The sequence below is a fragment of the Myotis lucifugus genome, unplaced genomic scaffold, assembly GCF_000147115.1.
Source record: "Myotis lucifugus unplaced genomic scaffold, Myoluc2.0 scaffold_87, whole genome shotgun sequence".
In the NCBI taxonomy this organism is placed as follows: domain Eukaryota; kingdom Metazoa; phylum Chordata; class Mammalia; order Chiroptera; family Vespertilionidae; genus Myotis; species Myotis lucifugus.
The window spans coordinates 4,001,806-4,024,248 of record NW_005871135.1 but is presented as its reverse complement, the minus strand read 5'-3'; the positions used below and the strand labels follow the sequence as shown (position 1 = coordinate 4,024,248).

The 22,443-nt window shown below is 53.5% G+C and overlaps 1 protein-coding gene across 2 annotated transcripts in view; it reads right to left on the bottom strand.

Moving 5' to 3' along the window:
* The window catches only part of DAB2IP (DAB2 interacting protein), a 76,263-nt gene extending 53,826 nt beyond the window's left edge, over positions 1-22,437 (bottom strand). Inside the window, exon 1 of one of the 2 annotated variants that reach the window (XM_006091120.2) lies at positions 22,394-22,437. The gene's annotated coding sequence lies outside the window, so the exon portion shown is untranslated. Of the gene's footprint in view, positions 1-20,560; positions 20,579-22,393 lie in introns of those variants that run through there. The other variant, XM_023755956.1, reaches the window with a different exon arrangement.
* Between the last annotated feature and the right edge of the window lie 6 nt (positions 22,438-22,443).

The window sequence follows — 22,443 nt, the reverse complement described above, 5'->3', positions numbered from 1 at the left end:
TTCCCTCAGCGCTTAGCCCCATCGGCCCTGCAGCTCCCGTCCCCTTTTGCTCCCGTCCCCTCACTGTCCGGAACACGTTCATGCAGATTCCCACGGCCACACCGTTGCCCGGATGGCTCCCTGGCCTTACCGATCCTTTCTGCCCACCTGGGTTTTATCCAACCTATGATGAAGGTCTCGAAGAAGTAAAGGCTGTATTTGGTCAACATGCATCTTTTGTTTAGCCCACATCGTGTCTGACATTTTTGGGTTTTGAATCAATTGCCAACATTTAAAGATGTGAAATTTCAAAATGTCACCCAAAAACAGCTAGATGTCTGCTGTCTCTTATGAACCCAAAGGCCCAGTGCCACGGCTCAGTGGCAGCTGTCCCCCTTGGCAGGACTCACTCTCTCCAGGTTGCCAGAGTCTACATCTGTGACGGCCCCAGCCAGTGGCTCCTGTGTGGCTGCTGCCAGAACATGGGGCAGGACCCACACAACACATCTCCAGGCACACACTCAGGCCCTCAGAGACCCAATGCCGCACCGTGCCCAGGATCTCCTGATCGCTACTCGCTTCCCCGAAAGACCCCAAGCAGGGACAGGACAATGCTCTTCCGTCCTGGGTCCCCTCCCACGGCGGGGCACACCTGCAGCGGGACACTGGGGTAAGCCTCCAGGGCTCCGTCCAGATTCTCACGTCAACATCTGACCTCCGCTTCGGTGGCTGTGTCTTCCGTAGGCCAGTCAAAGCTACAGCAGGGATCCTGCCGTCTCCACGCCTTTGATAAAAGTGGCAGGATTCTGGGCCAGCCCACAGACACTGATCCCAGGACTTTTGTTAAACTGAAAAAGGAGAAATTTGGCAGCAGGAACTGACCAAGCAAATGCTCCTTCGTTGCCCGCCTGCAGGAGGCCTGCCCCCTTTGAAGCCGGGGCCAATTCTTCCCTTTTCCTGGGTTTTCAAGGTCAGACTCGCATTGGCAGGAAGGGCTGGTTCTCTTTGTTCTCCTGCCTCTGACTTACCTCGAACACAGTCACCGTCCCCAACAGCCAGTTGCTCAGCAGGGCAGTGTCAGAGGAGGCCCTCCCTGCCCCTGCTGGGGTGGAGTAACGAGGCGAGCCCCAGGGACCCTGCTTCCTGGGATACGGGTCTCCATGGGCCTGGCCTCCTGGGCCTGGGAGTGTCACTCTGGTTCTCAGTGAGGGTGCTTGGTAAAGGCTGGTCGGAGAAGAAGGAATAGCCGACAGCCCAGAGCAGGAACCTGCTAGGAGGACTGGCTGGGAGATGGGCTTGGCCTGGCTCTGCCCCTCCCCGCTGGTGATGTGACCTCAGGCTACTTGCCTCCTCTCTCTGAGCCTCTGTTTCCAAACAGGGAAATAAACACCTGACCTGAGACATTCAACCTCCTAAAGGAACTGGGAGGAGCTTTGTCAGTCGTGAAGTGTCACCAAAGTTAATTACTCCCGCCTTTGGCGTCGCACCCGCACCCACATAGTTGGGGCTCACTGTATCCCTCATGTGCAAACGTTTATTGGGTCCTTGCGCTGAACCAGGCTGCATGGAAGGGGCCAGAGGCCCAGAATGAAGGCCTGGGCCCTGTGCACAGGAGGTCTATCCTTCAATGTCATACTGTGAGAACTGCCAGGAAGTAAGGATACGAATGCTGTGAGGCCCACAGCATACCCTGGGCTCTACAAGGTGGGAGTAAGGGACCCACGCCGTACAAGAGCCCCACCTCTAGGCTGCCGGGCTACAGAGGTCAGAGTTGGGGCAGCCCAGCTGTAAGGTGCCTGCCACTCCACCCATTTCCCATCAGCCTCATTTAAAGAGAGCTGTCAGCCTTGGTGAGCAACCAGTTCTGTGAAGGCACTCATGTGCACACACACAGCTGTGCTGTGTGCATCTGGACATGAGTGCTGGGGAACTGGCAGTGACACAGCACCTGTGTGGCCAGACCCCTTGCCACGCTTTTATATACACTGTTAGTGACCCACACACCTACTTGGGGAACAGTGAGCTTTTAAGAGATAAAGCATCACTCTGGCTGGTGTTGCTCAGTGGTTAGAGCACAGGGCAGCGCACTGAGAGGAGTGGGTTCGATTCCCGGTCAAGGACATGTACCTAGGGTGTGGGTTCACTCCCTGTGCCAGTCGGGGCCCATGCGGGAGGCAACCAGTTGATGTATCTCTCACATCAACGAGTTTCTCTCTCTCTCCCCTTCCCTCCCTCCTTTCCGTGCTGTCTGAAAAGCGATGGAAAAAATATCCTCAAAAAAAGACAGCGCCTGGCACGGAGGAAGTGCGCATCTTCATGCCCACTTCCTCACTCTTGGCCTCAGCTTCTCTCCTGTGAATGACTTCTCATTCTAAAGCCCTATGAATGAGCTCGGTCATGTGCTCTATTGGGGGGGGGGGGGGAGCGTGGAATTTCCAGGTTCACCGAGATTCTGGAGGACTGGGAAGGTACCAGACACTGCCTTGTTCTACCCAGGACAGCAAGCCAGCAAGGCGAGTACAGCTCAAGAGATCCCACCAAGTGCCCTCAGGTCGCTTCACTTGCTATGGGGAGCAGACCCCATAATAAAGCACAGAAAATGCAGAGCAAAGGGAAGTCTATCCGGGATGAGGTGGGATCGGGACAGGCTTCAAGCAGGAGCTAGGACTTGAAAGACAGGATGAAAGTAGGAAGAGAAGGGGGCATTCAGACAGAGGGAACAACATGAGACAGGGAACTCTACGGCACAGTAACGCTCACAAAGCTGAGGTGCCACTGCACCTGTCTCAAGGCACTCCGCTAAGCTTAGCTACAAATCTCGTCTATTCCTCTCCACAGCCCTTCGGATAGGAATTGCTATCATCCCCATTTTACAGTTAAGCAAGTTCCCTCAAGTCACAGAGCTGGGATTTGAACCAGGCATGCTGGCTGCATCTGTGCGAGTAAACAGGGATGAGGAGGGCATGGCGGCTCAGGGGAGTGGGGAGGCAGTGAGGTTGAGCGTCTGGGGGCTCCCGAGAGACTCATTAAGACCTTGGAAGCCAGGCTCCGTTTTCCTTGCAGCCTGATCTTGAATGGCGCCCAAGCCAGGCCGATGTTATTGATGAAATCCTGTGGGGGTGACCCCACCCACGCACGGAGTGTGCAAGCCAAGGGAGTCCGAGGACCCCAGCCCTGCACTTCCTTTGCACGCTCTGCCTGAAGGATGCAGGAAGCTGCTGGTAATGAGTGAGCAAGCAGGGGAGGGAGCTGGAGGCGCCGTAGCCAGTCAGGAGCCACGGCTGTCAGCGGCCACACCGACAGGCTGGTGCGGAGCTGTTGCCAGGGCAGCCCAGCGATTCTGCCTTCACAGGCAGAGTGATTGAGAACTGGCTGCTCTGTCTGCAACCAGCTGGGGGGTGAGCGCCTGGCCCTTCCAAAACCTCAACACAAAATGCCAGGGGCCTGGTAGTGGGGCCACTGGCACAAAAGGCCGTCAAGACAGAAAGCAGGGGCTCGCCTCACATGGTGAAAACAAGTCCCTAACAGGGACCATGGCTGGGGGCTTGAGGCTTCTGGGCCAGGAGTTCCAACAACCCAAGCTCATCTTGTAGGATGCTCACTCCTGAGTGTACCTGCCCCTCCAAGGAGGGGCCCTGGCCTGCAGCACAGGCAGCCATGGGACTAGAAGGGGAGAGGAGAGAAGAGTGATGGAGGGTGGGTGGGGCTAGGATGAGAATGATCCAAGGAAGGCAGGACCCTGATGGGACTCTCACCCAGGCCTCCTCTCAGTGCCCAGCACCTGGCTGCCACAGGGCAGGGTCAGACAGCAGCTAGAACAACTCCAGGCAGAGGGTGATGTTAGTTCAGAAAGCCCTGGGTATTGTTAAGGTGTATGTCGGCCCCTTTGAAACATATTAAGGCAAATGACTGACACTGTAATAAACATGTGTGAAACATTAAGTGAACCTACCCAAGGCCAGGTTTGCAGGGGCCCTGATCGGGACTCCAGTGCACAGGGGTAGCTACAGCAAGCCCATTAAGTAGTTTTCTGTACAGCTGCACTAGATAGGATGCAGTGGTTCCTCTCATTTAGAAATGTGTTTCCGCTGTGCAATGAGTGGCTTCAGACGTGACCAGACAAAAAGACCATAGGGCATCGCCATCCTGTCTGAACCTGCCCTAAGAGTGAGCAAACTCAGCAAGCCAACCCTTTGCAAGTAGCCTCTTGGGGTCCAGAATTCTGTTTGCCCCAAGTACCATCACGCAAGGGAAGACCTTGTCCCCCAAACCACTAAAGAGACTGGCAGTCCCTGCAGTGAAAAGCTGTGGCATTGCCTGGGAGTGAACCTACGCCGCAGGGTGCTTCTCCAGGGTGGAAGGGCAGAGTGGGGGGCTGCCCCGGCTTTGGAGAGGCCGTGGACTGTCTGAGAGTTCCTAAACCACGTGTGCACAGGGCAGTCTTCGCGGGAACTCTTCCTGGTAGCTGGGGGCAAAGGAGGCAAGAGTCCCACCCACTGCTAACAGTCAGAGGCTACATGTTACTACATGTTACCGAAGGAACATGACAAGAGCTAAGCAGCCGCTTTGACCTGGGAGAGAAAACAGGAAAGACAAATCAAGAAACGAATGGCGGCCAACCACCAGGCTTTCTGGTGAGCAGCCCCGGTTCCCCAGGTTGGTCAAAGACCAATGGAAGGCACGGAACCAAGCTAAGGGGATAGCCCGCTGTCTACCTGCGAACAGAGCACCTGTGAGAACAAGCAGGTCCCAGGGTGCCATGTTGGGGTAGAAACTGAGGATGTGAGACTGGAATTCATCCACAGCCCCTGAGGAGGAAAGAGTGTGGGATAGGCCTTGGCCCGGCTCCTTCTGCCTCACATATGCCTGGACTCATATGTCATGTGGCCCGAGCCTGCCACCACGGAGGGACAAGGACTGCCTATGGGAAGACCCCTGATTTGGTACCCAGAGCCGGAGCTGTTGTGGTGGCTGGTATCAGAGCTGTGAGTGGGTCTGACATGCCTGGCTTTCTCTCTGAAGGAGGAACTGGCTCCTGGAGGAGCAGGAACAAGACCAGAAAGCTGACCTCAGGGCACCAACTCCAGGGAGCCACCAGTGTCCCCCTCTGGGAGCCTCAGAAGTGCTGGGGCAGGGCTGGACCCTGGGTACCTTCAGGGCCAGGGCCAGCCCAGATCTCCCTGGAACCCCACAGGGGATGCCCTGCTGTTTATCTGAAGAACTAAGCAGATTTCTTTTGGAAGTGAAATCTGAGCAGGACAAAGGGCCCTCAGCAAGGGCTCTTCAACCAGACCAAATAAACACTCAGCCTCTCAACAGGGGGCCGGGCAGAGCCAATCGGATTTGAGTTTGGGCTGAAACTGGCTCTCAGCCAACAGCAGTAGCAAAGTACCCCAGGCCGAGTTCCTGCCTCGTCTGGAGGTAGGGCAGGCCTGGAGTCCCAGGCTGGAGCAGGCAATGGTATATCCAGTCCCAAGGTTACTCTGCAGCCTGATAACCCGGCACCCCCACCCCTAGGAAGCATGGGATCCTTCCATAGAGGGGGTATCCACAACTGCTAGCTGGAGGTCTCAATGCTTGAGTGGGTCTCAGAATCAGCCAGGGGCTTGTCATGAGCACAGGCTCTGGGGCCACCCCTAGACCTGAGAATTGGACTCCTGGGTAGGGCTCTGGATTCCTTCTGCCAGGTTGCCATGGCACCATGACTCTCAGCTAAATCCAAGAACCAAGACAGATCGGATGACCTCTGATGCCCCAATACCTCCTTTCCAGTGCCCACAGGAATGATTTCGGGCTCCCATCTGCTGCTGAGCTTCCTACAACCCTTGGAAGTCCACAGGTCTCTAAGCGCCTTCAGCTGACCACCTCCGCCCACCTCTGCAGGCAGGCCGTAGGCCCCAGATGACAGGCCTGCCGGGAAGAATGGCAGGGAATAAATCAACCCACTTCATCGGAGACGTGTGCTATTAACAGAGCTTTTTCAAAGAGGGGTCGTTAGTCAACATGTGTTTTGATCATCAGAAAATTGCCCAAGTTTTGTTGCCTTGAAGAGAAAGCAAAATCCCAACAAGGCAGAGAGGCATGGCTTTGGGTTGGCAGCCCCTGCTTCACCCCAAGTCCTACGCCTCCCCTGATTAGGAGAGTCTTAGGCAGCCCTCTGCGGCGCCCAGACCTACAGGAGTGAGGTCCCTGACACTGGCTGCAGGGACTCCCGCAGGGCGGCAGGTGCCAAGGCCAGCTCCCTGACGCAGGTGGGCATGCACCTCAGCTTGGAGCTCCACGGACCTGGGTTCAAATCCAGACTCTGCCATATAAGGGCTGAATGATCTTGGGCAAGTCTTTTAACCAACTTCAGCTTGAGCTTCCTCACCTGGAAAGTGAGGAAGTAGCTACTTCTCAGGATTGCTGTAGGGTTAAGATCATAGGGACTTTCTAGCCCCTCACTCCCAGACCCAGTGGGTCTGTACAAGCCCCTCCAACTGCCTAGAAGGCTCTTCCCTGAGAGCTCAGCTCATTCCTCTTTTCCTCCAGGAAGCTGTCCCCACCACCCCCACACATCAAACCCTCCAGTTCTGGGCTCTCAGTGCCTTCAGGACACGTGCCTCAACTGCAGTCTACCTGTGGGATGATTCATTCCAGCCTGTCTCCTCCACAAAGGAGGGGCAGGCTGGTTCTGCTCAACTGTACCCTCCACACTGGCATCGTGCCTGGCAGAGAGTGGACCATCTCCTCAGGAGTAGGCCATTGAGCTCCCTGTCCCATCGCTGGCTCCAAACTTGACCGCTTAGGAACTCCCACTTCCAGCCCCTTCGACATTCAAGTCAGTGCCCAGAAAGGGCCCTCCCAGACCTTCCCGCACCTCTGGAGCCTCTCAACGCCAGTGGCTGCTTCCTGGACTCGGCCGCACGTGGCTCTTCAGATTTCTCATAGTCACACCTTCTTGGAGTTTCAGAAGCAAGTCATTTGCCAACTATTTTCTCCCATTAATCTCACAATGCGTTTGCTATTTTCCCTCCATAATGACTCATTTAGCAGCAACAGAGCAATTAGGCAGACCACAGAGTATCGATTTTCTAAGTGGGAGAAATGTCCGCACAAACATCTTTCATGTCTGTCTTGAGCTGTCTCCTGCTACATGATGGGGTGGACCCTGTGAGGGCTCAGCCAGATGTGCTGGCAGGATTCTGGGGTCTCAAACAGAAGCTCAAAAGCATGATACGTGCAAATGTGAGAGTGTGTGCGCGCACATGAGATATGATAAAATGATCATGTGACATATACAATCCCATGTGACCTCAGAGCCCTAAGATGCCAACACCATTTGTCATATCCATTTGTTTTTGTTTTTTTAATCTTTATTGTTGAAAGTATAAGTCCCCTTTTCCCCCCCACTGATTTCCCCCCTACTGACCCCCTCCAGCCCGCCCCGTGCCCCAGGCCTTCACTACCTTATTGTCTGAGTCCATGGGTTATGCATATATGCATACAAGGTCTTTGTATCACACCCATTTTAAAGATGAGGAGACAAAGGTTCAGAGATTAGGTGACTGGCCCAGATCACAAAGGAAATTAGGGTCAACAGAAGATCCATGTGTCAACAGAAGAATTCTGTTCATTAGGGAACAAGGTAAATGTGTCACTTGGGGGCAATGCAGTCGGTCCCTATGGTGATGTGACCCAAGGAGACTCCTGGGACATAAAACAGTTGGTTGAGGTCCTGAAGTCACCCCTCAGCCTAAGTGCAACCTCTGAGTCTACCTTCTGTAAACAGGCTGTCCTTGGCCACCCACCAGGCCTGGGCATGGCTCTCAGAAAGGCCTGCAGCTGGACACCCCTGCCCTCCTCCTCCCCATAAGACAAGAGCCTCCCCACCCTATGAAAAGAGAGGGCAGAAGAAAAGCGTGAGTCAAGAATGGTTTGATGAGCAGGACATCTGATAGTTTTATGCCCATTATCTGGGTATGGCTCTGAAACCAGGCCTTGCAGCTGAGATATTATTAAACAGGGTTTTAGCCTACCTACTTCCTACCACCAGAAACTTACTCTAAGCAAGCTGGGATGGGAGCTGTAGGAGCAACAGGTCCCCAAAGTCCTAAGGACCAAGGCCAGCCAACATACTGACCTTTACCCAGAGAGTAAATGGTTTCTTCTTCTTTTAATACATATTTTTAATTGATTTCAGAGAGGAAGAGAGAGGGAGATAGAAACATCAATGATGAGAGAGAGTCACCAGTTGGCCACCTCCTGCATGCCCCACATGCCCCTGGCACGTGCCCCAACCGAGAATCAAACCATGACTTCTTGGTTCGTAAGTTGATGCTCAACCACTGAGCCACACCAGCAGGACCAGGAATAAATGGTTTTTTGGTGGCCAAAGGCGAGAGGTGAAGATCCATCTAGCAGACATTGGTTTAATTGCCAACTCTACCACCATCTATGTGTCTTTGGGTGAGATAATTACCCTCTCTGAGCCTCAGTTTATCTATAAAATGGATGATGCCTGCCCTGCCACCTCCCCAACTGGTAGGAGGGCCAAATGGTAAATGATAAAGTGCCACATAAATGCTGGCTAGGGAAACTCAACAAAGAAGTGGGTTTCCAAGGGTGGGCAGTGTCAAGCAATGGCCTGGGCACCTCCCCATCTCAGGAGATGTGCAAGCAGACGCTGGACAGTCTGTGTGGATGGAAAGCAGAGCATCCTGTATATCCTCCTATACACCCAGATGCACACTAACATTAAAGTCTCCTAGGAGTCAAGCATTGAAGAGACTTAACTTGTTTTGGTTCATTGGTTGCTTCCCTCACCTGTTTGGACTATGGAATCCTCTTTTCCCAAGCACCCACCCATTAACATCTGCAAGAATGTGGAACTCAGTTTGAGAAACAGTCCTATGGGCACTTTGGACAGTGACTAGGGGAGGTAGCGAAGACAGCAAGGCCTTTCAAGTACACCCCTGGCTTGAAGAGACTATAGGACCTCTCCCAATGTCAACTACATGTCAGGAGTACAGCCAGCCCTCAACCTCCCTTAGCCCAGAGAGAAAATTCCCTTCAACAAAACGACATAAAAAAAGGACTTAGAAACCTCGAATAGGAGTCACGTCCCGGCTACCCCGATCTTACCAAGGCCAAAAACTTGAAGGGACTGAAGAAAGGCCTCGAGCTGAAATGCCTCCCTTCCCCTGCCTTTGCCTGAAAACGCCCATCACTGCCCTTACCTGCTGGGTCATCAGTGCCTCCCCAGGCTAACCAAAAAGGACGCCAAGTCTCCACACAGTTGATCACACTTCAGGGAAGAGCTTGTGGGACCAACCACACAAAGCGGAAGAACAGAATCCCAAGTCATCTGTGTGCTCGAGACCCATTTGTGGGTCCTGGAGAAAGAAGCCTGTACTGCCAGCCCCGCCCAGTATGAGCGACATGGACACACCCCCTTCAATCCAGTGCCCTCTCTTCTCTCTGGGGGGCTCATGCCAGGAAAGGCCGAGGAGTCCGGGAACCATCAGCTCCCTGGAAGAGCTCTGGCAAACCCACCCATCATGGTGCAGACATTGCTCCCAGCAAGGACAGAGCTTTATTAATTATTCAGGGGACAGTGCAATTATGCAAATCAGTGGGCAGCCTCTGCCCGATTGCTGTCTTCCACAGGAGTCCAGTGGGGGATGGAGATGCCCAGAGCCCAAGCAGCTGGGTGCCAGGAGGGAGCACCCAGCCCACAAAAGGGGAAATAAACCCCTCCAGGCTCTGGGCCCACAGAAGCCAGGCCCCACCCCACACACAGGAGAGCTGGTAGCTGCTTTGAGGAACCGTTCTGAGGACCTGGGGATGCCTTATTCCAGAAAAACACATCCCAGTAGCTGCTTCTGGGCCAGCAATGCCATCCCTCAAGACTTACTCCTGTGGGTCCTAAAGGCATGGAATACTTCCAAAGTTCCCTCCTAAGGAACCCACTTATAAGGAGAGGTAACACTTCAAATTAGTGTTTATCAAAGAATGTTTGGCAGAACACCACTGCTCCGCAGATGCTGCCAGCCGCTCCTGGGGTGAGAGTAAGGGTGCGGGAACAGAAGGCCCAGGACTAACCGAGGTGAGACTGCAGGACCCCTCAGGGCCTGCAATGTCCTGGATCCTAAGAGTGAGTCCCTAGAGGGAGGATGCTCCCACACCTGTGGAGGAAAACGCCTAGTCTCGCCTCCAGGAACCGAGTGTGAGAACCTTTGGGCAGATTGCTCACTAAAGCCCCTGTCAGCTCCATTATCCCTTGATCTGAACTCCCTTGGAGCAGGCTTTCACTACTCTCATAGACAGCCAAACATGTGGACTTCACATGCCTCGGACAACTGGACGAGACCACCTTGGGCAGGCCAGAATACCCGGCCTCAGCATGACCACTGCCCCACACCTACCTCCAGCGCCTCCCCGAGGCCGAACAGTTACGCCTGTGCCCAGCCCCATCTAGGTCCACAGACGGTTGTGTCAACGGGGAGCCTGGCTGCATGATCAGTGACCCTCAGCCAGTCTTGCTGGAGGTCTCAGCACCAGACTCTCCCATCCTCCCTCAGGTCAGGTCCAGATAAGGGCTGGGCTGGTTGGGGGAATGCCTGCCTGCCCCCATCACTGCTTTCTCTTTACCCTCCTGGGCAATGATGAAAGTGTCCTCTAGAAGCTGACCTGGAGAGGAAGGGGAGGTGCTATGCAAAACCAGTGTAACCTACCCATGACCTCTTCCACCTGTCCCACCTCACCAGGCATCATAAATCAATAGATTCAAATGCAACACAGCTCTGCCAAGAAGAAAAGAGATGTGGGGCCCAGAACCCTGGGGCAGACCACAGCGAAAGACACTTATAATCACTGATGAATTACAAATCACATCCTGGGGGGGTCCCACCCACTGAGACTGGGAGAAAGTCCTGCCTGTGCTGCCACCTCTACCACCTCAGGACTTCAGCAACAGAAGCCCCTGCAGCGCTATGGGTGGCCGGGGACATTCCTCAACAGAAGCCCCTGCAGCGCTATGGGTGGCTATGGGTGGCTATGGGTGGCCGGGGACATTCCTCAACAGAAGCCCCTGCAGCACTATGGGTGGCCGGGGACATTCCTCAACAGAAGCCCCTGCAGCGCTATGGGTGGCTATGGGTGGCCGGGGACATTCCTCAACAGAAGCCCCTGCAGCGCTATGGGTGGCCGGGGACATTCCTCCACCCCACTGACAGCTGTTATGCTCTCTCAGGTGGGAGACATAAGCACTCTGGAAAGATTTAGGTACAAATCCCATCTCTGCCACTCACCTGCTGTCTGACTCAGGGCAAGTGGCTTTCACTTGTTGGACCTCAGTTTCCCCATCTGTAAAATAGGGAGAGGGCAGTACCGTGCAGCAGTTAAGAGCACAGGCTTGGGAGCCAGACTACTTGGGTTCGAATCCTAGGTCTGCCATTCCAGCTATGCACCTCCTTTTCTGACTGTGACCCAGGGATGACAACAGTGTGTGTCACACAGGCTTTTGTGAGGATGATGTGAGTTCCTCCCAGTGATGGGCTGAGAGCAGCTTGGCCCACAGGGTGTGCTCATCCTGTTAGCTATTCCACCAGAGAAGCCCTGGCCCTGGGCCCATAGAGACTTAGATTCTAAATTCACCCTGAGGGTAATCCCCAATAAATGATTTCACCTCCCAGGCCAGTTTCGTCACCTGTGAGAGTAGCCAGAGGATCAGAGATGACATGCATACAACATATGATCCTGGGCACACAGGAGACACTTTCTATGTGGCAGGTAGTTCACTGATGTGATTATTGATGGAGCATGTCGTCTGTAAAACAGGGCATCTGAACAGATGTGTGGTTGATGGTGGGCTTTTCTATAATAAGCCAGACCGCCTGGGTTTGAGTCCCAGCTTGGCTACCACCGTGCTGTATGATGGGCCCATTGTGCAGTCTGTGTCTTGCCTCAATCTTCTCTGTAAAATGAGGGCAGTAACAGTCTCTATCCTCCTAGTGCTGTTGTAAGGACGAAATGAGAAAATGACGAAATGAGAAAATGACGAAATGAGAGAATGAACAAGGCGCTGGGCATGGAAGCTGGCCCATCATGAGTGGCCACTCCAGAGCACTGGGGGGTCCTCACAGCACCAAGAGAAGCTGGCTGGCCGTGTGACGAGTGCAAAGATGGAAAACATTGTGTCCCACGCTGCTGCCACCGCTCCGTTCTGCAATAGCCCTGGGGCCTCATGACCTGAAGGTGGTGCAGCAAAGCCTCGGCAAGACTGAGTGCACCCTGGGCTAGCTGCTTTCCTTCAAGAAATCCCAGAATGCTGGCTCCCAACGTATTAGTCTTGGGTTTGTGCTTTGTTGAGATGGGGAAACTGAGGCTCAGAGAGAAGCAGTGGGTGGAGTTGGGCCTTGGACTGGCTCTGAGTGACTGACACATCTCCTCAGCAAGCGGCAGTGTGGGGGTAGGGCTTTGAGTAAGGCAGTCATGAATTCAAATTCTAGTTCCACACCCCACGGCCCAGACTCCTCCTCTCCTCCCGACACCCTCCTCCCCAAACCCTCAGCAGGTACCTGGCCTCCTCAGTTGGGGGGGCAGCCCACCCCACCTGACCTAGCCTCTCCCAGCCGGCCACTGTCCAGGTGGGGGTCAAGGGCACCAGGTCCAGCCCTGAAATGTTGGCTAGTCCTGTTCCCCGAGCTTTCACTCAGTGGACCTGGGCTTGAACAACCATACTGTCACTCTCTCCTTCCTGGTAAGTGACTCCACCTCTCTGAACCTCAGTTTCCTCACCTGTAACCAGGGAGACAGCAAGAAGAGTGAGCCTTGTTGGCACAGGTGGGCAAGCACTGGACATGACGTTAGCAGTAAAGTTCCAACTCTAGATCTGCCCCTCACCTCTCTGAGCCTCTCCACCTCCCTATAAAATGCAAGCGTAGTTGGGAGACCCCGGGCTCCTTCTTCCTGTGCGAGCACAACAGGGGCTCCTGGCCACTCCTCTAGGATGGGGAAGGTTGATTTCAAAAGGCACCACACCCATTCACTGCTGCTGGGAATGTAGACTGGCACAGCCACCATGGCAATCAGTATGGAGGTTCCTCAAAATATTAAGAATAGAGTTATCATATGACCTAGCAACCCCTCTTCTGGGTATCTACGTGAAAAAATTAGAAAACATTTATTCACAAACATATATGCACCCCTATGTTCATTGCAGCATTATTCACAGTGGCCAAGACATGGAAACAACTGAAGAAACAACTGAAGATGATTGGGAAAAGAAGATGTGATGCATACATACTATGGAATACTACTCAGCCAGAAGATGAAATACTGCCTTTTGCCACAACATGGATGGACCTTGAGAATATCATGCTAAGTGAAAAAAGTCAGTCAGAAAAAGTTAAGAACCATATGATTTCACTCATATGTGGGACTGAAAACAACAAATGAAGAAACAAGAAAAACAAGCAAACAAAAACCTCATAGATCTAAACAACAATATGGTGGTCACCAGAGAGAAGGGGGTGGGGGGAGTTAAGGGTAAAGGGGGCCAAATATATGGTGACAGAAGATGAACTGACTTTGGGTTGTGGGCACACAATGCAATATACAGATCTCGTATCAGAATAATGAACAGCTGAAACTTATACAATCTTATTAACCAATGTCACCCCAATAAATTTAAAAAAAGACTTTTGAAAGAAGGCACCACAACCATAAAAAGGAAGGGTCTCCATGCTAACGGGGGTATGTGGGGCACCAACCAGGGAATGGACTGCCTGGACATGGGTCCCCCAATGTGTGATTCGGGACCAGTTACGTTCCCCCTCTTGGAGTTTCTGTTTCTATATTTGTGAAATGGGAAACAAAAACACCTCTCACCATAAGGAGTCATTAAGAACACAGCGTGGGCAGTTCCTAGGCAAGTCACTGGCCCACAACTAGGGCACAGTTCCTGCCCCTCTGCAAAAGAAATAAACTTAGGGCAACCGTTCTCAAACTGTGGGGAAACTCAATTACTCCACCAGACTCTAATTCAGAAGGTCTGGGGTGGGGCCTAAGAATCTGCATTTTATCAGGTGTCCCAGGCAATCTCTCTTCATACTGGTTTGTGAGGATGAAGGGTCAGTCCTACTGGGCTGGGCTGGCTGGTCAGTCCTACTCAGAGGCCAGCCCCTCTGCTTCCAAGACAAGAGTGTAGTCAGTCAATCCTGGGGCTGGGTGTCCTGATGAGATCTGGGGAAGTTGGAGAGGGGGGAAGAAGGCAGGAAGGGGAACAGGAACAGAGTGGGCGGGGCTGTGAACAATCTATTAATCAATCCCCTTCACTGGAAACAGAAATTGTTAAGGCTTGCACATCCTTCACGTGCTAACAGTCTGCAGCTGCAATACACTGCTTTGATTACGAATGTCAAAAAGACAGAGCATGAAATTAACTTCCCCTTAGTCAGTGGGCACAGGGAGCCGCCGCACTAATTCACTGCCCTCATATGAAACCCCCGCCACGACACCGTCGCATTAAATCAGGGCCTGAGCTACCAGCGTGCGTCTATAGCTCTGCCCACTGCTCTCTTTCATAATCATGTCTGGCCTACCAACGAGGGTCCAGAGGATGCAAGAAAAGTCAGGGCAACAGGGCAGGTCCAAGGGTTAACTGGGTGGTAGCCAGGGCCAGCTGGAACGGGGCGGGGCCTCTCCCATGGGGGCTGCCCACTAGAAGAGGGAGGTGGGGAATCATTGTGACAGTAGTAACTCACCCCACAGAGCACCTAGCTGGGCCAATTCCTGCCCCACTGGCCCCACTAGAGAGAGGGGAAAACTGAGACTCGGTGGCTTTTCCAAAGCCATGGAATAGAGCCTGGCCCAGGAGCCTCGTTCCTGCAACCCCTGAACTCTGTTCGCTCTAGGTTGGCCTGTAGCAGTCAAGGGACAAGTGGCAGCATGGGAAGGGCAGCAAGAGGGTAAGGGTGGCAAAGCCTTGCTCAGGGCACCTTTGGGGGAACGTCTAAGGAGGTCCTGGGCTGCCCTCTAGCTCCTCTCCTCCTCCAGCACAGTAACCAGCCCACCCAGGCCGCAGCCATCAGCAGAGGTCTTTGAGGGGACAACCCTAGGAGTCAGGTGCTCGCAGGCTTCCTGAGCGGGTCTAAGTGGGGGTACAGGGTTGTCCTATTTTTGGAATACCCTGAGAATCAGGCTTGACCTCCAGCCTTGGGGTCACTTTCTCCCTCACCTCCAATGCCCAGGATATTCCCAGGCAGACTGCCAGGGATCTTTGCAGATGAGGAATCCTAGCTCCCTGTCCTTCCCCTGGGTCCTCACTCCACCACCCGCCTTGCTCAGAGGGGACCTCTGGTGCACAACTGGTGGCTTCCACAAGGACCTGGAAGGTTCTTACAAGTGCTAGCCGGGTGGCAGGCGGTGAGGCCTGTAGACAAGACTGGGTGGGGCGCCATGGCTGTGTGCCCAGCCATAGGCTCATACCCACACATGCCCACAGAGGATAGGATGCCCTCTATCTCAGAGGGGAGGGATCACAGGCCACCGCCAGCTAAGAAGGGAAACTTGCACATCATTTCTATCACAATCATCTCCTTGGGCTTTCAGCCAGTGCTCTGAGCTGGGTGGGCAGGCATGATCACAGATGACTCCACACTGAGCACTGGGGGAGCACAGGGAGGAGGGAGCTGGCCCCTGGTAGAGATTTAGCTTTTCCAGAAGCTGCCTCAGGCAGTGGGGGAGGAGGGAGAGCACAGGGGGTCTGTAGGCAGCAGCCCAAAGTACCCTGGAAGAGTAGGAGAGGGGTCAGTTTTACTGAAGAGTGGCCAGTGACTGTCCTTCCCACAGCCCAGGTCTTGGGCGTGTCACCTGGCTGCAGTGGCCTCAGAGGCCCGGGAAGGGGTGCGGGTAAGGCAGTACGGCCTCACCTCCGTCCAGGCTTGCAATCCACAGCTACTCACACAGCCCACCCCCCGGTGGGAATGTACCCAGGCCACTCCTCAGAGGACACCAGAGGGTCTGCATGCAAAGGGAGCCTTTCACTCCCCCTTAGCCAATCACAAGGGAGTGGGCGGCAGCTCAGGCAGGGAGAGGCCAAGTGTGCTCTGCCGCCTGGGAAGGAGTCACCGGGCACTCCGGAGGGGAGTTGGATGTTTTCCTTGTTGCCTTTCAGTCTCCCTAGGATCTCTTCTGTGGCCTTCTAAAATAGCCATTCATTAGAGCCTGGTAATTAACTTTCTGCTTCAAGTAATATTTTGCAAAGGGATTCCATTAAAGAGTCGATTTGCATGTCCTCAGACATGGGGCTTAGAAATAGGCAGTTACTTGGGGAGAATGTGATGGGCCCCACGGCACCCCTCAGGCCTGACACCCCAGCCTGGGCTCTGCTGGCACCTGAAGGCTGAAGGGAATGAAGCAAGAGGGCTGCTGTCCTGATGGCCCAGGTATATGCTGAGCCCTGGAAGGTTCTCCCCAGGAAGGTGGGCGGTTTGTCACATAGCAGGCCAGCTCAGCAGCCACACACCCAGACAGAAACTGCACACAGATATGCACATGTGAGAGCTCAAACACAGAACATACTATACACACATGTACACAGAATAAACAGACACAATAACAATAATGGTAGTCAACACTTATTGAGCACTTATTAGATTGAACCATATGCCCACATTTGACCTACAAAAACAGCCACTTCATATGGTCCAACCCAACATGAAGTGCCAAGCACTATTCCAAACATTTTACATGTCATTACTCATTTCCAATGCACAGGCATGTACAGGGTATTTACATATAGCGTACACACAACACTCATGAGGGCAGGTGTGCACTTGCAAGACATACACAAATGTGCAAACACAGACATTCATATATCTACAGAAGCCGGTACAAAGAAAGGTTCTCTAGTCTTTGAAACCCGAGCCTGGGGCTGATCACATTCTCACTAGCTAATTTCCACCGTTCCTAAAAATATTGCCCGGCTCGGATCTCTGGAAGATACACGAGGGAGCTGCGGATCTAAAAGGAAGGTGATAAAAATGAAAAGGCAAAAAATAAATTGGTTCTTCTCTACGTCCGAGTCGTGTTCTGTGGCTTCCCCCTCCCTCTCTGGAGACGAGGCTCAGAATCACCTGCTCATGTGTGGGGCTCAGGTCAGCCTTGCTGCCAAGGTGCCCACGGGGCTCCAAGCACAATTCTGCAGGTGGTCAGGACCCCGAGGCAAGGCCTGGCTTCCGTGGCAGTCCCACCTCCAGGCCTTTGACTGTGTACCTCAGTTTCCCTGAATCTAACAGTGCTTTCACTGCTCACTACCCAGTAGGGCGGAAGACCTCTCCAAGTGCTGTGTACTAGTATACACCAGGCCTCCTTATGATAATTATCGGATTAAGAATTAAATCCGATTCCCTTATGAAGAGGCAGGGGGAAGGGGAGGAGAGAGAGGAGAGAGCTGAGAGCCTTCCTTGTAGATAATTAATGAATTCCCTGCCATACCTCTCAGAAGGCAGAGGCCCATTTAACAAAGATCCACCTACATGGGGCCTCTCAGAGCAGAGGGAGGCCATACAAAGCAACCAAGAATCCTGCCAGGGACTTGTCAGAAGGCAAAGGACAGGAATAGACAAGACTCAAAAGGGAAAGCACTTCTGGCCATTAAACTCAGAAAACAATATTCAATCACTAGCAAGAAAAGAAATGCAAATAACAAAGAAATACCATTTTTTCCCTGCCTATTCAAATAGCAAAGATTGTTTTAATGATGACACCAAAATGTTTTTAAGGGTGTGAGGACATAGGTGCTCACGAGCACTCTCAAAAATCATTAAGGGAGTGTAAATTATTATAGGCTTTCGGTGGGAGGCATTTCTATCTATTCTTTGAGTTAATGATTCCATTTCTAAGACTTTATCCTAAGGAAACAATCAAGAAGTAGACAAAGATAAATATTCAAGGATTTAAATACCAGTATTAATTTTAATAAAAGCTAGATAACCTAAATGCCTAAATGATTAAAAACAAGTATGATCCAACATAAGATGTAACTTTTAAAACCGATTTTTAAAACACACATAGAAGAGGCTTGCTTCCCCAGGTGTAGAGAGGAACAAAGGTCACTCTGCCCAGGAACAAAGGTCAATCTATTACTTGTGTTCAAGGTAACAATGACCCTCTTTACAGCCCTCTTCACCTTACAAGGGACAGCAACATCTGATATCTCCCTTGAACCTTGAAATAACACCTCAGGATTACTTGTTTTTATTCCCATGTTGTTGATGAGAAAACTGAGGCTTACCAAGATGAGGTGACTTTTCCCAACCAATATTAACCACCATTTATTGAAAGCCTGCAACATGCTAGTCTAGCCTCTTTTGCATGCTATTACTTATTGACTAAAATTTTAGAAATACTTAAATGAAATGTGCAAACCCAATGTTAGTTGCAAAGGAAATAGCACTGAACCAGACAGACAATTCCTATTAAATATGTGCTGAATATATTAAGATTACTGTTTCCACCAACATTACCATCAGGCCCATGCTCCAGGAAAGCCTGGCTTCAAATCCAAAGGTCGCATACTTCCCATTATGCCTAGAAACTGTCTATACTGCACAGTCACGTGAGGGAAGGCAGAGAAGAACAGGCACTGTCTACGGTAGGGGAAGGAGGGCAGGCAAGAAAAACCAGGCCTGGATGCCCAGCCCCTCCTGCACCTACTGTCAACACTAATGCAGAAAAACAGATCCTGTCTTCCATTTTCCCTGCTCCTCATCAAGCTTCCTCTCCCCCTCCAGGGACTACCTCACCCCAAGTGGCAGAACCAATTCCTACCTACTCAGGGCCAGTTGAGGGTCCCTGAAAGCCCTCACCTGAAACTTCCAGTATCTCCCTTCCTAGTCTCACACTGCCTAGAATCCCACCATTAATAACTTTCAGGTATGGGAACTCAATTCCTGGGAGGGATAATCCATCTCTAACTCCTCACACAGCAGCTTTGCATCCCTGCACCTGGGCTGCCCACGTTTATTCGATAAGCTCTACACTGGAAGAATGGGAAGGGGAATACAGTCACTGCAGAATAACTACAGGTGTAGGGGAATAGTTAGAGAGCCAGAGAGGACATAATCCCAGCATGGGGTGGGGGGGCGCGGGGGCAGGGTCACCCAGAAACCGTGGCAGGGAGAAAAGGGATGAAGACAGCATAATATTGCCAGCTGACCCTCCTAGCTTCTCAGGAACATTAATAAATAAACGAGTGACTTGGAAATTATCTTCTGGGAAGGCAGAACCACCACATCCTGGACCGCTTTTACCCACATTAAAATAGCCTTGTAAATGAAGCGGCAACATTTCCAGCCTGCAAAACAAAAATGCTTTTGCCAGCACACCTTTCACCTGGAAAGCCTCCGAGCAGCATTCATTTCAGTTATCCAGGAGAAATGATTACCTGTCCTTGGTACTTATTTTCAAAATCTCCAAAGAAGAAATGAGAGTCTAGGGGCCCAGGGATTTTAGAGACCAGCTGGGAACCTCCCCCAGGCCACTTCAGGGGATTAAATACAAAGGTTCAAACCTGTCCTGTAGCCCTAGGGACCCCCAGTACCCAAGTGTGCCCACCAAGCCCTGGCTGGCCTAACGCCAGCCTCATAATTAGACATCAGCCCTCTCCCCCAACCAGCCAGCCTCAGTGTCGCCACACCTGGGGCAGGTTCCTTTCCCAGGGAGCCCAGGGAGGTTTCCATCCTCCAAGTAAGAGAATTCCAGTGCAAAAAATAACCTTCCCTACACAGCAGTTTGTAGAGCACACAGACAGCATGCAACAAAACCACTTCAACAGCCACAAAGCAGACAGGTTTATCCAAAGTCAGAACCCAAGTGGCCGCCCCCAAGTGCCCTGTGCTGTCTGTCTACATGGGGAGGCCACAGGGACCAGGGCTCACGCTTGTCACCTAGAAGCCCCACCCTCTTCCCATTCACATCCCGGAGACTGGCATCTATGCATTACCCTCCTTCCCTCCCCACCCCAGCAGAAGGCGTGGCAGCCCAGTGGGGGTCCCATGAAGCCGAATTCCACCCCCTCCTTGTTCCTAAACCAAGCCAAAGGCAGCCTTTCTGCCCTCCCAGCCTTCAACAGCACAACCACACCAAGTCAGAGTACAGGGAGGTACCTCACTCACCCAGGTTTGACCAAGAGCTTTGCGGGAGTTGGGTCGCCATAGTCGGTTTTACTCACTCAACTCCAAATAGGATGACTCCAGGGGGTGCCCCAGAGAAATATCTGCCCATCCATCCCAGCAGCAGCCAATGAGTCTATTTCTAACCAAAGCAGCAAAACAGGAGACCCCAGTCCTAGCCAAGCCTATTTCAGCTCCAAGGCTGGGGAGAGAGATTTCAAACTCAGTCTCCCTGCCCGTCCGTAGGAAATCTCCTGTGCCAGAGAAGCCACCAAGCCAGATTTTGTTTATGGAAAATTAATAAGACAATTCCACACCACTGCTCCAACCACTACCGTTTACCACCATTTCTAGAGATGGGCTTAAACAAATTCACTCCCAACCCCCCACTCCGAGCCCCTCCAGCATCAGGCAATGCTGACCTGAGGCCAAGCTGGGCAGGACCTGCTCGAGGGCATCTCGGCCATGCCCCAACCTCCAGCCAGGGTTGCCGGCCAAGCGTTCACCAGCTTCTCGGTGCAGGCTCTCCACGGAAAGGAGGTAAACATGGCATGCATGCTGTCTGCTCCCGGGAGGGCAGACACACTCAGAGACCGGACTGCCTGCTGTCTCTCCTGCTCCCCGACAATCAACACATGCACACAAAACGGGGTACGTACACAAGCCCCCGCATGCGGGTGCAGAGGTTCCTGACCCCCGCCAAGGAAAGCGCAGAGAAAGGCATGTTCCTGGGGGAGAGAGCCAGAGGCGGGGCCCGGCGTAGGGAGGAAGGCAGCAAACCCGGTGGCCTGACTCCGAGACAATAACAAAGATGGGAAGCGAGATTTTCAAAGACGCAGTGGCTGCACCCAGCACTGAGCTCTGGCCTGGCTGCATCTGCCGGCCACGGCACGCCTGGTCCCCTGGGGCACCATGGCCATCAGAGAAAGGCTGAGGGTCCTGCCTCGGGCTAGGCTTGGCAGTCGGGGCAGGAAACTAGCTGCAGGCAGCAGTAGGATGCCCTGGGAAGAGCAGCTCTCGGCTGGTAGAAATTAAAGGTCTAGTAATTCTACTGGGGCTACTCTCCGGAAAGAGGCTAGGGGTCAGTTAAAGTCACTCAACCTTGGGCAGGAGTTGGGCTATAACTTGTACTCCTTTCCTTGCTGGAACTAAGGGGGAGCAGAAACACATTTTCATTCCTCCCGTGCCTCCCCTACCCGCCAACTCGCTGATCACACACAAGGCACAGCCCTTTTAAGGCAGATGCCAGCGGCCTGAGATGTGGGGCTGAATGGTGCCTGCCCGTTCTTTCACCTCCACTAGCTGAGCAGGGAGGGACACGTTCTAACTGGCACCGGAATCCATCACTGTACCTGTGCCCAAGTGGAAAGGTGTGGTGGCTGGCAGGGCTCGAGGAGTGTGACCTGGGCCCCGAGGGACTGTGCCTGCCCAGTGCCCCTACAGGCGGACACAGGATGGCTTGCCCTTGCGAGCTGAAGCCTGCTCAGCTCCCGGTGACTCCAGGCAGGCTCAACTACCTCCCCGCTCTCCTCCTCGGGCCCACAAGCCACCTCCCCCTGGAATTTCCACACCCTGCTCCTGGCTTGCCCAGGAAAAGGAAACAGGGAACAGGAGACACCCCTGGGAGTGGAGAGGTAAGGAAGGGAAGCAGCTGCCCAGGCTGGAGAGGCGAAGGCCCTTCTTCGACAGCCGCCGGCGATGCTCTGAGCTCAGGACCCCGGCACTGCCGCTCGGCTCACCCCCGCCCCCAGAAGAGCGTGCGCCCTACTTAGAGCAGATGTGCCCCCTAAGCGGCCCAGCCCCCTGCTCCTCCCCGCCAGATGTTCACCCTTTTCCTCACCACTGGGTTTCAGCAAAACCCAGCAGAAAATGCCTTTTGTATCGGACACCCAGGGGCTCCAGAGGCGGGGAGGGTGCGTCCTGTGGATGGAGGCGCCACTTCTGTCCCCAGCGCCGGGCACTGCAGCGCCCGGGAAACAATGCCCACCTCGGCCAGGCGAGGCAGGACTTCTCGCCGAGGGCACTTCCTGCCCGGCCTCACCCCGGGGGAGGCGGGTAAGAGAAGGGTCCACCCGTCGTACCCCCCAGTCCGCGGTGGCCCCACAAGTTGCCGGAGGGCGGCGTGGCGCACCCTCCCGCGTTCAGCGCGCTCCGGCGCCGGCTCCCGCTTTGTCCCCGCGCCCTCCGGGGCGCATCCCGGGGCGGCGGCGCGAGGAGGCCGGGTCGGCCGGCGGCGGCGGCGGCGGCGGGCTCACCTCTCATTGTCCGCGGCGGAGTAGGCGGCGGCGGCGGCGGCGCTCCGGAA